Raw genomic sequence first — 17,580 nt, 5'->3', positions numbered from 1 at the left:
AGCTTTCTGAGACTAGAAATAAGTCCCCCAAAGAGTTTTTCTCTGTCAACACTGAACTGGAATCCACAGGGCACGGGGCACAGTCAAAGCGGATGACCTCTTTCATGTATGCACTATGAGACGAATGTAGATTTGTAGCCTCTGTCTGCACGGTTTAGGCATGGAGGACGAAGAAAGCCAAATACCGTCTGAAAAAAGTGGATGTCATTTTGAACAAGGACTGCTAGGAAGGGGGTATCTCCCTGTCTGCAAAGCAGAGGGGTCCTTGCAACCAGGCAACGAGGTCATGCGTGCCAAGCGCTCAGCACGGAGCCCGGTACCAGTAATCGATACCTGATAAAAGCAACCCATGATTCATGGGATTCTTCTCTAAGATCACTCTTTGGTGGCATTGGGCAGGAGGATATGAAATCCATTCTGAAATCCGCCCTCCCATCGGCAGGGTGGGAGCCTGCTATCTCAGCACCGGGGCCCCAAGTTGGCCAGTTCCAATAACACGATTAGTCATTTTTCATTCCTGGGATATCTACCCATGGGTGGGTGCATGTGTGCATGTGTGAGTGCGTATGTGCCTTTCAGAGTGGGGGAAAATCCATATTCTCTCTCTTCTGACCGAATTAATCAAATAAATCTTCTGTAAGGAGCTGCTAAATGAATCACAGATGGCTCTGCCCTTTACAGGTTGCAGAAAGCACCCGTTACAGTTCTTTTAATTTATCAGAGGAAAAAAGATGCCCTCATGTGCCCCTTCCCACTTGCAATAATAATCAGAACCAGTCTATTTTCCGAGAGTCCGAGACTCATTTTCCAAAAATGTGTATCAATAGATGTAACAGCGGGAAGATTATTTTGCCAAGTTCCAGCCTCCAGCACAGCAAAGGTGCCCTGGCTGGGGAGAGCGTTTATAAAACCACATTTAATAAAAGAGAGTGTTATATTAAGTATGTTTGCTAGTGTATTTAAGCATATGGTTTCCATATCAGGCGTAAAGATGGCAAACACATGCTTTACCTTCTTTCTAACCTTTCCTGGAGACGTCCTTTCCAGGGGGGTGGCGGGATGGGAGGATTTGGGGTGGATGTGAGTGTGTGTTTTGTTTTGCTTTTTACAATGCAGGCTCACATGGAAAAGCACCAAGGAATGTTCAGAAAACATGTGAAGACTCTGCCTTTTCTATTTAATGTAATTAGCCCAAGAAACTTGCTTTGCGTACTTTCTTCAACTGCCCTAACATTCTCCCAGCGCTCCGTTGCCTCCTCCAAGGCGCTGGGGAGCTGGCTGACTTGAAAGTGTGAATCAATTTCAGCTGCAAAGAACTTGAGCTCCTGGATTTTAAACGTGAACCCCTCGGTACAGCAAGAGCTCCAGGGACGGATGCCCAGCTTTGTGTCCACGCGTCCTTGTTCACCAGCGAGCCGTCCGACGCCAGGATTCGTCTGCCTAGAGATCCCCTTCTGGTACTTGGGTTGGGTATTGGGCATTTTATCTCTTTCCTTTACATCAGAGGCAATAGGCTGTGGCCTGAAGGCCTGGGGTCCCCGGAAAGGCAGCTGGGAAAGGCCTCCACGGCCCACCACCCTAAAACCATCTAAACAATCCCCTGATTCAGAGACATCCCAGAAGTCAACATGCCACACTAGGAAGGGGAGTGGGTGGGGGCATCTGCAGCAGGGCCGCCCTGCCCACCCCCACCAGCCCGAACAGATTTGCCTGAGCGAGTTATAAATCTACTAGTACCATTTCTTTTTCGTCACTTGCCTAATCCTGTGCCCTTCGTTTCATGTGCTGTAATTACTAACATCTGCTTTCTGAGCCTGGGCCGCTTGGAGTTTGCAAAGGCTGTTTTCAGCCTAGAACAATGGTGACGGCTGTTTCAGCTGTTTCATTTAAGCCTCGGGCCAGCACTTCCTGGTCGGTCTACATCTGCCCTCCTGGGTCCGATTCCTGTTTCGGGGTTTTGTGTTTTGTTTCCTGAGTTGTGGTTTTTTTTTCTGTTTTGTTTTTTTTCCCCTTCATCTGACCTTACTATACGTTTAAGAGCATTTCTAACTTAGCACTCCAGCTAGTATTTCTAGCACATAGGCTTATTAGATCGGCAACAGCCAGAGAAAGATAGGAGAAAGCCAGGACTGTGTCCAGCAGCGAACACGGTGGAAGGAAGAGGCATAGAGGAGAGCTGACCAGGCACCCAGGGAACCAGACTCTAAGGAATTCCTGGGTCTTAAGGCTGTGGAAGAGGCTGGCCTGTCGGGAACTTAGACACAGGAAAAATGGGCTTAGCTCATCTGTCCCCTGGCCTGGTGTGATCTCCACAGCTTATTAGGTAAGGGGTTACCCAAATATCCTCCTGAGGGAACCGTGTTTATGGGTGGCCACTGACGCTCAGAGGCCCTTCTCCTTTGGGAACCGAGCAAACTCATTGGATGAGGTGCGGTTCAGAGGCCCCAGATTCACTTTTTCCCACCGAGTCACCAGCAGTGCAATAAAAATCCTTTCTGATTTGCACAGGGAGGTTCGTGGGGTGGGGAAAGGATGGGAATGAAGGCATCCAGTTTGGGATGATCCGCCTCGGCCCTTTGAGCAGAGATGGCTGTGTGTGACTAAAGGGAGTGGAGAATGGAGCCCTGCTCTGGCCCTTCCTTCCAGCCCTGCTCCTGCCCTTCCATCCACCCCACCTCTCCTATTTCCCTCTGATGCAAGTTTGGGGTCCCCAGCTCGGCTGGCACACAGATGTCAAGTTATTACCTGAGACCCCACCACAAGCACCGGGTTAGAGGTCTCAAGCTTGGCGAAAGCCGCCCTCAGGCATTGCTGGGTACTGATCGCCAAACCAGGCAGAAACCAGTCTCTGCGTGGATAAGAACTTGGAGGGATGAGTACATGTCCCGTGGGTGCCAGGGGACCGGTGTGACCCCTCCGACCAGGACTTGCCAAGTCAGCCCACGTTCCCACCCATCTCGGGGCATCAGGACCGGCAAAGCCCCTGGAGATCTGCTGCCCACACCCTCGTCTTTATTTTTCTCAACAGAGGAAGAAATTGAGCGTCAGGGAGAGGAAGCGGCTTCTACGGTTGCTGCTTGGCCACGCCTGCATCTGTGGACAGAGAAGCAAAGGAAGGTAAATCTATGTTGCTTCTGGGAGCTTTCAGCATTTTCGCCATTTCTGTATGAAATGTCTCTTTCAATCCCAGACCCTCTCTGCCCTTCGAAGTGGCTCATGAAAATAACTGGAGGCCGATTCCCAGATGGGCATGACGAGTGAGTTAGAGGGACCCCAGCTGCGGCACTCTCACTCCAGCACCAATGCTTCTGGCTGCCGGGGGGAGAGCTGACCCCGTGGTTCTGGAAGTTTGTGCTGACTTGACACCTGGGGTCGTGGAGGTTCCTGGCACGCAGCCGAGGGCCCCATGTCTTCCCAGGGGTAAGCGGGCAGAAGGAAGAGCTCAGGTGTGAAAGAGATGCAGCTGAGAGAGGGTCCACCCTCCCCACCATCCCCACCAGGTGTTTGGGGTGCAGAGGGGAGGAGCCTCAGGCCTGAGGATGCCCACCACTCCCAACCCTTGATCTGAGTCTGGAGTGGCTGAAAGGCCTGACCCAGGCAGGCATAGGGGTCACAAGGGATTTTTCCTAAGCTCTGGAATCCAAAATGGTGGATGGCCCAGATGGGGCTGGGCCTGGGCCCCTTGGCCCTGCAGGAGAGCCTCCTTCCTGCACCCACTCTTTCTGCCCACCAGCCCAGCCCCTTCCCTGCCCCCCTCCTTTCTCACTCACTCCTTTTCTTCTTAAAGTTAATTGCAACTTTTTTCTCAGCGCTCTGATCTGGATAAGCCACATCTCATTAGAAAAAGATTTAGCTGGAGCCAAAGCAGGCTGGAGAAGGAATCCCTAATCAACAGAGAAAAGATTTGGGTGTAATTGCTCTCTCCCGCCATTCTCTGCCCCCCCTCGATCTTTCTCTGCTCATTAATCTGAAAAGAAAGTCGCAGCCCAACGTCAAAGTGCTTTGGGGTGTTCTTTTGGGGGGGGTGTCTACACAGAGAGCATGGGTTATTGGAGATATGAGTAAAGCATTTTGGTTGTGGGGAGCAGTGTATGAAGCACCTTGGTTGGGAGAGTAAAACTCTTTGAGGGTGTGTGTGTGTGGGTGTGTGTGTAAAGTGCTCTGGTTGTTGGGGAAGGTGTGAGTGGGATGTGTGAACCCTTTGGTTGTTGGAGTGTGTGTGTGTGTGTGTGTGTGAAGTGCTTTGGTCAACAGGGGGGTGAAAACTCTTGGGGGGGGTGTGTGTGTGTGTGCTTGGGAAGCACATTAGCTGTTGGGTGCATGTGTTTGTGGGTGTGAAGTGCTTTGGGGGTTGGGATATGGTCGGCTGGCCTGGAGGGAAACGCTTCAGTTGTTTGCACAGGGGCGTGCAGCGTTTGGGCTGCTGAGGGTATGTGTGTAGTGGTTCTTCAGTGTGTGTGTCTGTGCCGTGCTTATGAGTTGCCTCATTCAATCCTCAGGAGACCCCGAAGAGAGCTCTTACCCCACGTGTGGATGGGGACACTGCTGCTGACAGCTTGCTAACATGCTGAAGTCACTCTGTAGGAGGCAGAGTCAGAATCTGAGCATGGGACGTTGGAGGGCAGAGCTCTGGGCCCTCAACCACTGCTTTCCAGGAGAAAGTGAGGAACTGTCTGGGCATGGGAGGTAAAGGGAGAGTGGGAGAGTACCCCCAGGCTCTCTGGGAACCCAGGGCCCCAGTGTCTAAGCTCTCCCACCCACTTTTCCCACTGTGGCCCAGCCCAGGCCCCTGGCCCTCCTCCTGAACCCCAGGGACCACTGCTGTTGGGAGAACCCAGGCAGATAGTGGCCCCATTTTCCCATCTCAGCCCCCTGTGGGTGAACCCTGGCTGTGTCTCTGAGCACAGCCCCTGCACATTTGCACCCCTAACCCCAAAAAAGGATCAAACATAGCTACTGGCCCCCCAGGTGGAGCTCCCTTGTAAAGACAGCATCTCTACAGGAGTCAAGCCAGGTGCATTGAGGCAATGGTCTACACTGGGAAGCAAGGACAGCATCCAGGTGCCATGGTGACCAGAGCCCAGGGCCCCACGTCCCCCAGGGAAGGGAGGGCACCATTCCTCCAGCTTCTCTGTCACCTCACCCTCCTCTCCACTCTCGGTCTTGATTGGACTTCAGGCTATTGTGAATTGTTATGAACACTCCCGCCACACCAAGGACAAGATGGACACAAATATTTGCAAAGCATGCCAAAGCTCTGCGTGTGACCCTGGAGGAAATGAATCTGGGGAGGGAGAGTTTTCAAAGGCACCCAGTGACCGGCTCAGAGCAGGGAAGAACTGGGGATTTATCACCTCCACGGCTGAGCCCGAAGGCAGACCCTCCACGCCCATCGGGCTCCAAGCAGATTATCTTCCAGCTACATGAAGAGGGTCTGCCCCAGACCAGGTGTAACTGCACAGACTTAAACCATAGAGCCATGCGCTCAGAACGCTTATCAAGGCCTAGAACAGTGCCATCCAATACAGTAGCCACTGGCCACATGTGGCCTTTGAGCACTTGAAATGTGGCTAGTCCACACCGAGATAAGCTCTAAGTACAAAATCCACCCCAGATTTTGAGGACTTGGAATGAAAATCAAACGTCCAAGTATCTCATTAGCAATTGTATATTGATTCGATATTTAAATAATATTTTGAATATATTAGGTTAAATGAAACAAGTTATAAAAATTAAAAACGATGCACACACGTCAAGTACTTGGGTTCACCTGATTCCTTTACCTTTTAAAAAAGTGGCTACTAAGAAAATTTCAGATTACATATGTGACTTGCTTTTGCGGCCCCTATTAGATTTGTGTTAGCACCGGCCTATAATATAACCCTTTCATGAATATTGTTATTCCCATTTTACTGACGAACAAACCTGCTCAGTGGTTGAGGGACTGGGCCAAGAACACCAGCTAATGAGCCACTGAAGCCAGAATTCACATCAGGAGAGGCCAGTGATCCTGGCGGGGAGTCTCCTATCTGATGAGATGCCTAAAACGAGATGTACTGTTATTTTGACAAGATCTTCTGCACAAGTGTCTAGTGCGTGAGGACGGAAGGAAATTTGGAATTGAATTTGGAACCTTAACGGCAAAATAAAAGCCTGTGGCGTGGTTATGAGGGGGGCCTCCCAACACCAGCAGGGAACGGTAAGGTGCAGGATAATTCTTAGTGCCTGGTGCCTGGGGGGGGGGGGGGCTCCTCAAGTTCTCCGAGTGAACTTGGGCTGGTCCCTTCCCATCTCTGGGCTTCAGCGTCTCCATCTGTGAACAGAAGGGGCTGGAAGAAACGTTCTCCGAAGTCCGTCAGGATCCGGGGTGCACCTCAGCGGATTCCCCCCTCTCGGTGGTTGGGAGGGGGCTTGAGTGCAACTTGCCGGGTCCCTGGGCAAAGGTCCCTTCTCTCGCGTCATCTGTGAGATGGGGACGAGAACAGCGTGACGTCAGAGAGCTGCTCGGAGGGCCAATGAGCTCCTGTGGGCGGTGCCCTCCGCGCACGCGCAGCGCGCGCAGCGCGCAGGAGGTGCCGGGTAAATGCCCCTCTGGTCGTCGTGGTCGCCGGGGTAGTATCCAGGCTGACCCGCTGGCTTGGAGAGTTCTGGCTCGGCAGTGTCTGCCTGGGGGCCTCCCCCTGACCTGACTCACACAAATGCTGACTTTGATCGAAGGCAGTTTCCCCTGGACTTGGCTTCTGAAGGGTTGGTTACAGCTGCAATTCACTTCCCCGATTACACGAGTAACAGAAGCACCCAGAAAGAGCGCAGCTTGGCGGGCGCCCAGAGGACCGTACTGCGGAGGGAGGCTCAAGATTCTTGTAATAGAGCATCTTCTGGAATGTTCCGAGGAAGACAGGAAACCTCCACCACACCTCCCCCCGCCCCCCACCTCCGGTGATGTATTAATTTGTAGTGTTACTTCTTTCTCTCAGTTGCAGTGGTCAAATGTCACTTTTCCATTCTTTGGAGGAGTGATGTAGATCCGGGGCCACGAACCTTCTTCACCCCGTTCCCACCGCCCCGCCGTGGGAGGACTCTGACCTTGGTTCTTCTCAGACAGCTGTTTTCATTTTTTCCCCCCCTGAATTGTGTGGGTAAACAGCCTCCTTTATTAGATAAAAGCTTTATCAGCTCAGCCGCTCACCTTCTACATACAACGTCTTTCTCACAAATACAAGTCTGCATTAAGAGTGAGCTGAACCCGATTTCGTCTCCTGGGTCATTATCTTGGATTTAATCCGGCGGAACCTTGAGTTCAGAGTGTTGGCTTTCAGCTGTCTCTAGCGTTCATCGGCTGCCATCTGCTGGGCAATGCTGGTATGACACGCTCCCCGGCTGGCAGGCCATTTCACCAGGGGTGAAGAGGTTCATCCATTCAATTGAAAAATACTTATTGAGGGGAAACTGTGCCAGGCATAGTTCTAGACGCTTGGATCCATTGGTGAACAAAACTGACAAGTATCTCTGTTCTTCTGGAGCTTATGTTCTTGCAGTGGATGATAAACAATAAAGAATTCAGTAAGGTAGAAAGTGATCACTGCATGGAAAAAAATTACAAAGTAAAAGATGTAAGGGGGATGGGAAGTGCTGGGTGGGGAAGGTGAGTTCCCATTTTAAATAGTTTTCCGGGTCAGCCTCATTGAGAAGGTGACTTTTGAATAAAGGATTGAAGGAAAGGAAATCCTTTGCCATGGAAGACAAGCTTACCTGACAGAATGGCTGGGAGTACAAACGCCCTGGGGTAGGACTGTGCCCTGTGCATTCAGGGAGTAGCCAGGAGGCCAGCATAGCTGAATAGAGTGAGCCAGGGAAGAGGAGTCAGAGAGGTGATCAGAACGAGGGAGAAGGGCCAAGATAGTGCAGGGTCTTGTGGGTCATTGGCTGTCTTGATCGGCTTAGGCTGCCATCAGAATATATCATGGTGGCTTATGCAACCCAGACATTTACTTCTTTTTTTAAAAAATTTTATTTATTTATTTGAGAGAGCGAGAACACATGAGAGGGGATAGGGTCAGAGGAGAAGCAGACTCCCTGCCGAGCAGGGAGCCCGATGCGGGACTCGATCCCGGGACTCCAGGATCATGACCTGAGCCGAAGGCAGTCGCTTAACCGACTGAGCCACCCAGGCGCCCACCCAGACATTTACTTCTTACAGTTCTAGAGGCTGGAGAGTCCAAGATCGAGGTGACAGCCAGTTCAGTTTCTGGTGAAGGTCTCCTTTTGGGCTGTGAAGGGCGACTTGCTTACTGTGCTGGCGTGGCCTTTCCTGAGTTCCTTGTTGTCTTCTTCATACAAGGCCACTGATCCCCCCAGGAGAGCCCCATCCTCGTGACCCAGTTTAACCCTAATGACCTCCCAAAGGCTGCACATGGCATCACAGTGGGGATGAGGGCTTCCACGTGCTGGCGGGTTGGGGCGTGTGTGCAGAAGCCACGTCAGCAACATCACAATGCCAGGATGTACAGAAAAGGCTCTCAAAAACACAAGCCACTCTGCTGATTTTCTTCATTCATTCAGTACATGAGGTGGGGAAAATAAAGTCCAACCATGTGTGTGGAGGTGATGTGAGTGTGTGTGTAGCCTGTGTGTGCATGGGAGTGAGGGTGTGAGGGTGTGTTTGTTGTGTGTGAGTGTGTGTATGTAGGTGTATGTGTGTGTAATATGGAGCAGCTACTCACTGAGTGATTAAATTTCATTTAATTTACTTTGGCGTCCCCTCCAAAAAAAACCGGTTTGTACCAAAAGCATGCTTTCTTTTTTTAAAATTTTTTTAAAGATTTTGTTATTTATTTATGTATGTATGTATGTATGTATGTAGAGCGAGTGTGAGCAGGGGAGGGGCAGAGGGAGAGGGAGAGAGAGAATCTCCAGCAGACTCCAAGCTGAGCAGGGAGCCTATTGTGGGGCTCAATCCCACAACCCCGAGATCATGACCCAAGCTAAAATCAAGAGTTGGACGCTTAGCCTACTGAGCCACCCACGCGCCCCAAGCATGCTTCCTGGGTACCTGTTTGCTGAGATAAATGAGGCTTTCATCAGGGTCCCTCACTTTCCTTCCCCACCAGCTCTGCCTCAGACCCTATGACCTGGAAGGCTGATGTCCTCTTGCCATATTAACATACAGCAGGCTGACTTCCTCTTCCCTCAGGCCTGCACACATACCTGACTGTCTTTCCTTCTGCAACATTTGCTGCTCGCCCCTCTTCTTGGGAGTGGAGCCCACCCTTCCCCTAGCTTGCCGTGGAGGGTGCAGAGTTAGGTAAGACCCACCACAGCCCTGGCCAAAGGAGATGACCATTTCCCAGAACCCCAAAGTCATGACTGAACTCAATTGCCCAGTGTACAGAGGTCAGAAGTGTTTGAACTTGGGGGGCCGATTGAGTGGCTTTAAATTGTACATTTGTCACTTCCCAACTCGGGGATTGGAGGTGAATTCTTTAATGTCTCCCAGCTGCTGCTCCAATGGTCAAAACCCATCTCATGGAGGAGCTGAGGAGACCAAAGGGATCTGTCATTCAGGTCCCTGAAGTTTAGTGAGTACGTACTATGTGCCGGGTGCTGGTCTAGGTGCTGGGGGCACAATAATGAAGTCTCATGAGGTATATATTCTAGCAGGATGTAATGTTAACTAGCATAAGATGGCAAAATTTCAAAAGAAGGTGTTCAAGTTTCTAAGAGCACATATTTAGTGCACTCCCAGGTGTTGTGTGTGTGTGTGTGTGTGTGTGTGTGTGTGTGGAGGATACCGAGGGATAGATACTGGAGACACTGAAAACACCATTTATAATTACTTAAAATTACAAATCATGCTGTATAAATATTTTTAACATATAACTGAATAGTAATTTTATTAAAACATTTACCAGAAATATAAACATTAACAACTTCAGGATAAAGGTCCCTGGTGAGAGAGAGAATGAGAGAGACGGGAGAATGGGATTTGGAACTACATGTTTAGCTACATCTGTAGTAATTTATTTCTCTGTAAGAAAAAAACTGATGCAAATATGGCAAAATAATTACTTCCATTGAATATTTTTAGATTTATTGTTTCATCTACTAAATGCAGTTATGAATAAAGCTGCTATAAACATCTGTGTGCAAGTTTTTGTGTGGATGTAAGTTTTCAGTTCATCTGGGAACTGAATACCAAGAAGCGCAATTGCTGGGTCATATGGGAAGGGTATGTTTAGTTTTGGGAGAAACCAACGCTGTCTTCCAAACAGCCTGTGCCATTCTCCATTCCCACCTGCGGTGAATGAGAGTTCCTGTTGCTCCACATCCTTGTCAGCATTTGGCGTCGTCAGTTCTTTGAATTTGGGTCATCCCAATAGTTATGTAGTGGTATCTTGTTTTAATTTGTTTTTATGTGGTGATATATAATGTGTAGGATAGTTTCAGAAGCTTTTTTTTTTTTTTTTTTTTTTGCCATCTATGTATCTTCTTTGGGAAGGTCCATTCAGATCTTTCACCAGTTTTAAAAATCAGGTTGTTTGTTTTCTTATTGTTGAGTTTTAGAGTTCTTTGTATACTTTGGGTAGTCGTCACTTATCAAATGTGTCTTATGCAAATATTTTCTCCCAGTCTGTAGTTTGTCTTCTCATTCTCTTGACATTCTCTTGACATCTCTTGGCATTGCAGAGCAGAAGTTTGTGATTTTAATGAAGTCTAGGTTACCAATTACTTCTTTCATGAATGGCGTCTTTAGTGTTGTATCTAAAATGTCATTTCCATACCCAAGATCACCTAGGTTTTCTCCTATGTTAATTTGCTCTTCTCTCTCTAGCTTCCTAATGTGGAGGCTTAAATTATGGATTTTAGATATTTCTTCTTTTCTAATATATGTATTTAATACTATAAATTCTCTTCTAAGCACTGTGCTTTCACTGCAGCCCACAGATTTGGGTAAGTTGCATTTTCATTTTCATTTAGTTCAAAATATTTTAAAATTTCTCTTGAGATTTCTCACTTGACCCATGTGTTATTTACAAGTGTGTTGTTTAATCTCCCAGTGTTTGGGGATTTTCCAGCGCCATGTCTGTTAGTGATTTTTAGTTTAATTCCATTGTGGTCTGAAAGCAGACATTGTATGATTTCTTTTAAATTTGTTAAAGTGTATTTTATGAATATGGTCTATCTTGGTGAATGTTCTATGTGAGCTTGAGAAGAATGTATTCTGCTGTTGTTGGAAGAACTTCTTCTATTAAAGCCCTTAGCGTATTACTCATAGTTTTGTTTTTAAATTCCTGGTCTGATAATTCAAACATTCCTTCTATATCTGACTCTGGTTCTGATGCTTGTTCAGTCTCTTCAAACTGTGTTTTTGCCTTTTAATATGCATTATAATTTTTTAAAAAATCCAAAGATAATGGACCAAATAAGAGGAACTGCTATAAATAGGCCTTTAGGGATATACTGAGAAGCTGGGGTGGCAGTGGGGGTATGGGGAACCATTCCTTAGTCCTACGATTAAGTCTCAGTCTTTTTTTATTTTTTAATATTTATTTATTTATTTGAGAGAGAGAGAAAGGAGAGTGAGTGCTGGGGTGGGGGGTGCGGAGCAGAAGGAAAGAGAGAGAGAGAGTGCATCTTCAGCAGACTCTGTGCTGAGCATGGAGTCTGACTGGGGCTCGATCTCACCACCCTGAGATCATGACCTGAGCCCAAACCAAGAGTTGGAAGTTTCACCGACTGTGCCACTCAGGTGCCTCTAGGTCTGTCTTTTGGTGAATCTATGCCCCTGGACTGTGAACTTCAGGGGTACATCTGTCCCCACCCAGCCCTCAACTTAGATGGGAAAGAATGGCTGGATGGGGCTGGAGTTGGTATTTCCTTTCCTTCACATGAAAGACTAAAGCTGAGTGTTTCTCCTCATGCAGGTCGATTAGGTTCTGATAAAACCCTAATAGGTTAGTCTCAAGGAGATAGCTTCTCTTGAAGGCGAGCAGTGTTAAGAGGAGAATTATCTTTAGAATGTTCCTTTTTTCCATCCCCCTGCTAGAAGCACAAGGGGAATTTTTCTCCAATGTTCACTGTGAGAACCTGGTGGAGTTCCTGGAGATAAAACTCACAGAAACGTGGGGGCCCCCATGACCAGGCCCACTGGGGTTTTTAGTCACAGACTTGCTGAGCCTCCAACTCTTTGTCAATGACAGCTCTGGGCTTCCTCCTTGCTCCCCCTCACTGATTTCCCCAGAGGTTTCTATCAGAGGGTTTCTGCTCTGGCAAATTCTGGTTCTCTGTATGCTCCTGTCTGTTTCTCCAAAGTGGGGGGCAGTAGTTTGCCCTGTGACCTCACTTCTCAGGGGGATCTGGGAAGAGTTGTGCATTTTTCAGTTTGTTCAGCTTTTTATTTGTCGGGATGATTTGGCCCCTTCTAAACGCCTTAGTTACCAGATTGGAAACCAAAAGTCTCCTTGCCTTCTTGCCTTTGGCTGGTCTGGGGTACCCCAGGAGAGGATTAGCTTCACAAAATGAGTTTCTACTTTCTAGAAATGATGACATAAAATTGATGTTACTTCTTTAAATGTTGGAAGAGTTCTCCAGTGAAATCATCTGAGACTGAAGATTTCTTTTTCAGAAGCTTTTTAAATCACAAACTCAATTTCTTTAATGGTTATATGGCTACTGTCTATTTCTATCTTGGTTGAGTTTTCATAGTTTGTGGTATTTGAAGAATTGCTCCATTTCTTTTAAGTGGTTGCATTTATGATTATCTGTGTCGTCTTTTTATCTTTATCAGTCTTGCTGGAAGTTTATAAATTTTATTGATGTTTTTGAAGAACCAGCTTTTCGTTTGATCTTTCTCTATTGCTTTTCTGTTTACAATTTCAATGATTTCTGCTCTTACCTTTTTTATTTCCTTCCTTCCGCTTAGTTTGGGCTTAGGTTTGGTCTTCTTTCTCTAGTTTCTTGAAGTAAGAACTTAGATTGTTAACTTGAGACATTTTCTCTTTTCTACTGTACAAATTTAGGGTTATAAATTTCCCTCTGTTCTGCTTTAGCTGCACCCCACATATTTTGATGTTATGTTTTAATTTTCACTTAAGTTCTATGATTTTTAAATTTCCTTGGACATTTCTCTTTGATCCATGAGTTATTTAGAAGCATACTGCTTAATTTCCAAGTATTTGAAGATTTTCTTGTTGGCTTTTGACTCACTGAATTTTAACAACAGTCTCTGGTATTATTTTGTCTTCACGAGAACAGAACTTTGTCTATTTATTCTACTGTTATATCACTAATGCTGAGAACAGGACGACAGCATATGCTCAAAAAATAAGGATGAACAAACAATGGAAATATTTAACTTAAAAATCAATAAAGAAAACACTAATTTGAAAAGACTTATGCACCCCTGTGTCCATCATAGCATTATTACAAGCTATGGAAGCAACCTAAATGTCCATTGATCAATGAATGGATAAAGATGTTTTGTATATATGTGTGTGTATGTGTGTGTGTGTGTATACACACACATGATGGAATATTATTCAGCCATAAAAAAGAATGAAACCTTGCCATTTGTGACAACGTGGAGGGACCTAGTGAGTATTATGCTAAGTGAAATAAATCAGGCAGAGAAAGATAAATATTACATGACTTCACATATACGTGGAATCTAAAAAATAAAAAATAAATAGAAACAGTCTCTTAGATGCAGAGAACAAACTGATGGTCGCCACAGGGGAAAGGGTTGGAAGGATGGATGAAATAGGTGAAGGGGATTAAGAGGTAGTGTCTTCCAGTTATAAATAAGACACGGGATACAATGTACAGTATAGGAAATAGTGTCGATAATATTGTAACAATTTTGTACAGTGACAGATGGTAACTAGACTTATTGTGGTGACTATTCTGTAATGTATATAAATAGCAAAACACTATGCGTTGGACACCTGAAACTAATACAATGTTGTGTGTCAGTTACTCTTCAATTAAAAAAATCAATAAAGAGAAAACAAAAAGCTAAAGAGAGAGAGAGAATGGTATCAGAACATTGATGGTGATTCTCCCTGGCTGGGGAAATAGGGTTTTCTTTATTTTCTTCTATCTTTCATATTTTTCAAATTCTCTGCAGGGAGCATGTAGTACTTTTATAATCAGGTAAAAGAATTATCAAAGTGGGAGCTACTATTTCTGATCATTTTCACTCCCTCCCTGGCAGGCTATAGCAGAATTTGAATTGCTGAAAAAGCTGAAGACGAGAGGCAGGGCTAAAAAGATCCTCAGGAATGTCCCAGAGCTGACCTGAGCCAGACTCCCTCAGGCACACAGGTAAGGACCGTGCCAACCATCATTCTTGTTGGCTTCTGAGATTCCTGCTACAATCCCTCTATCCTGTCCATGTCATGTGATGAGGGTCAATTTCATCCTTCTCACTGCTCAGAGGACCCTAGAGAGCTCATGAATTAATGTTCATTCCAGGAGATCTGGTTTGCCATTGGAAATAAAACATCCATCTGCCTAGGTCCAGCCATAAAAACTCCTTTAACAATTTACTTTAAGGAAGCAGTATTTGTGTTTGCTTTCAGGGCTCATAGGATGCAAAAGATTACAAAAAAAAAAAAAAAAAAAGCAGGAGGGAGCAGAGAAGAGAGGCTACAGCCTCTACAGCATTGGGTTTTGGTTCTTAATTTTTAGGTTTTTTTTAATGTAACCATCTTTTACACCTTTGGTCACAGCCTCTTCATGTGTTTTCAAGGTAATCTCTTTGGAAAGATGAATAGATGAGACAGTGATGGTAACCCCAGCTGGCCAGGGTCACCACCCTCACAGTTCTTAGGTGTGGACATTTTCTGAAGATGATTGAATATGCTTTTCTACTTTTGAAAATAATGCTGAGAACTTGGTTTAAAATTATAAAAATATGTTCATTCAATAGAGAGATTGCCCAGATCTGGAAATTTATACTCATCCTTTCCTAGTTTTGAGGTAAAGTGACTTGCTGGAAGGTTCAGGGATTTCCTGGGGGCCCAGGATTGGGCAAGTATGGACCCTGAGACCTGGGGATAGCACAGAGCACTCCGGGGACACACCACCCACAGTGGGAGTGGAGTGTGGCCACGGCTGCCTTCTTAGAGCGGAGCCAAAGAAACCATCAAGATCAATAAGCATAGCCATACCAATTTGCTGGAGTCTTAAAGAATAGCCAAGGACATGAGAATCTGGAAAATAATGACATAACCTGATGGGAGAAAATGAAGAATCCATATCTCAGGAACAGTTCATATCAAACAGAACAGGCTCTGTTAAAACCAGCCAGAAATAGAATACTGTAATATAAGCCAGTCTGCCCATTTCAAAATCATTTGAATTCTGCAATTCCTAAGCACCTGATTTGTTTATCCATGTAATTTTTATTGACACCTACTATTCTATTAAATTAAACAAAAAACATGAATTGCTCCTCCATGGCTCCCTGGTGGAGAGACCATCCTTGCCCATCGTGGGGACTGTTCACCAACTCTTTCTAGCTTTCCGCTTTCTGAAGATGTAAGGATTTTGCTTTCCCAGCCCGTAAATGTTAGGCATGGCCATGAGACTTGCTCTGGCCAATGAAATTTGTGCAGAGTGACACTTTGGGCAGAAACTTCAGCCAGTACATAATTCACTCCATCTTCTTCCCTCTTACGTTGTGATTGTGCGTGTGTATGTCAAGAGGAAGTGAGCCTGGGTCCCAAAGTATCCAGAGCATCCCTTGCTGACCTGCATGGGACAGGTAGTGTGAACAAGAGAAAGCATTTACTGTGCGAAGCCGCCAAGATCTGGTGGTTGTTACTGCAATATAACCTAGCCGGTCCTCACTGATGTGCCCGCATGCACACACACATGCACATGCACGCACTTACTGAGTCCCTTTGTGTGCAAGAGAGGAACCCAGGGCCGGGGGGGTGGGGGGGGGCGGGGAGATGGGGATGGGAGGTAAGACACAATCCCTCTCTCCAAAGTTTACAAGCTGGTTTGGGAGATAAGATATCTAGACAATGTATAATGATAATGACACAAAAGTAGATGGGTCAAGAGCAAAATGACAAGATGTTTATGTCCCTGCAGCCTTAGAAGGAAGGAATCAGGTGGGCTCCAGGATGAATGCCACGCATCTCCTCCTGCTCCCCACCCCTAGATGCGCTCATTACCCTCTATGCTCTGCTGTCTGCCCCGCGAGAGTGACCTGCCTACATTAAGAGGCTCTTTTCCCTCTGGCTTCTGACCAGGTTGCGTGAGTGCGGGGGAGGATAGGGTGGGGGCGCAGGAGAAGAGCCGAGGGAAGGAGGAGACTGAGGCTGGAATATTTATTCCTCTGGCTTCCTTCTTGTGGGGTCACTCAGGCTGGCTCCACCCCTGGCTGACGGGCCCAGTTCCTCTCAAAATGATCCTCTCCTCTTGACTGTATCTTTCCAGATTTTCATAATACTCTCTCCCCTTACCCATTCAGGCCCAGGGGTGGTAAGAGCCCCACAATCAGATATTAGCCCCATATGCTGTACTATCCCATTTGATGTCCCTATACCTTTTGTAAATAGTTCTTTTTTTTTTTTTTTTTTTAAGGACTTGTTAAATTATCCTATTTCGAGCATGCCATCTGTTTCCTGATAGACCCTGACTAATAGATCTTGCTTTGGAGAGCCAGCAGGAAATGATCATGTTTGGTCTAATTATAGGGTCAGCTGGTAAAAGAGGCAGAAGGCTTTACAAAATGATTAACTCTTCATTAAGAAATGAATTTTTTTTTAAAGATTTTTTTTATTTATTTGACAGAGAGATACATAGCGAGAGAGGGGAACACAAGCAGGGGAGTGGGAGAGGGAGAAGCAGGCTTCCCACCGAGCAGGGAGCCCGATGTGGGGCTCGATCCCAGGACCCTGGGATCAGGACCTGAGCCGAAGGCAGACGCTTAACGACTGAGCCACCCAGGCACCCCATTAAGAAATGAATTATTAAATGGCTTTGCTTCTCCCGCCCAAACTGGAAGTTTCTGCTCTAAAGAATAAAAGGATTGGAGGCAAAACACTGGCCTCTGCGTCTCTGATGAGTTCCCACATACAGCACAGAGCTGCTTGGGATGGGGATACAACCTCTTTGCCACAAACCTACTGACTGGGAGTTCTTTATCTGCCCTGGGATTCTGGTGGCAAGTTCACTGGGTCTATTTATTGGTTATTTGGTTGATTGGTTGGCTGGCTGGTTGGTTTTCCCTGTAGGAAGCCAAAGAAGCCTTTGAAAAAGTTGGATTTGAGAGAGTTCTGGTCTCCTTCTCTGTTCCCCACCCCCAGGGACCCTGCTTCTTAGCTGCACCCCACTCTGGGAAGAGATCGGAAGAGGTTGGTCCCTGGAGCCCCAGCAATTCTCAAAGCATCTGGAATGAGCAGACGCTTGCTTGCAGCTGCTGGGGCTGAGCCCAGAGGGGCAGGCTTGCTTAGGCATGCAGGGATATAAAGTTAGAGGAAGTGTAGCCAGCAATTTGGAAAATTTAGGATTTCTTGGGCCGTCATTGGGTTTTTCTGTTTGTCATTGACTTGTGTATGTATTCTC

The sequence above is a fragment of the Mirounga leonina genome, unplaced genomic scaffold (genome assembly GCF_011800145.1).
Source record: "Mirounga leonina isolate KUSES-001 unplaced genomic scaffold, KU_Mleo_1.0 Mir_114, whole genome shotgun sequence".
NCBI classification, from domain to species: Eukaryota; Metazoa; Chordata; class Mammalia; order Carnivora; family Phocidae; genus Mirounga; species Mirounga leonina.
The sequence above is the reverse complement of the archived record's forward strand: the minus strand, read 5'-3'. Positions refer to the sequence as shown.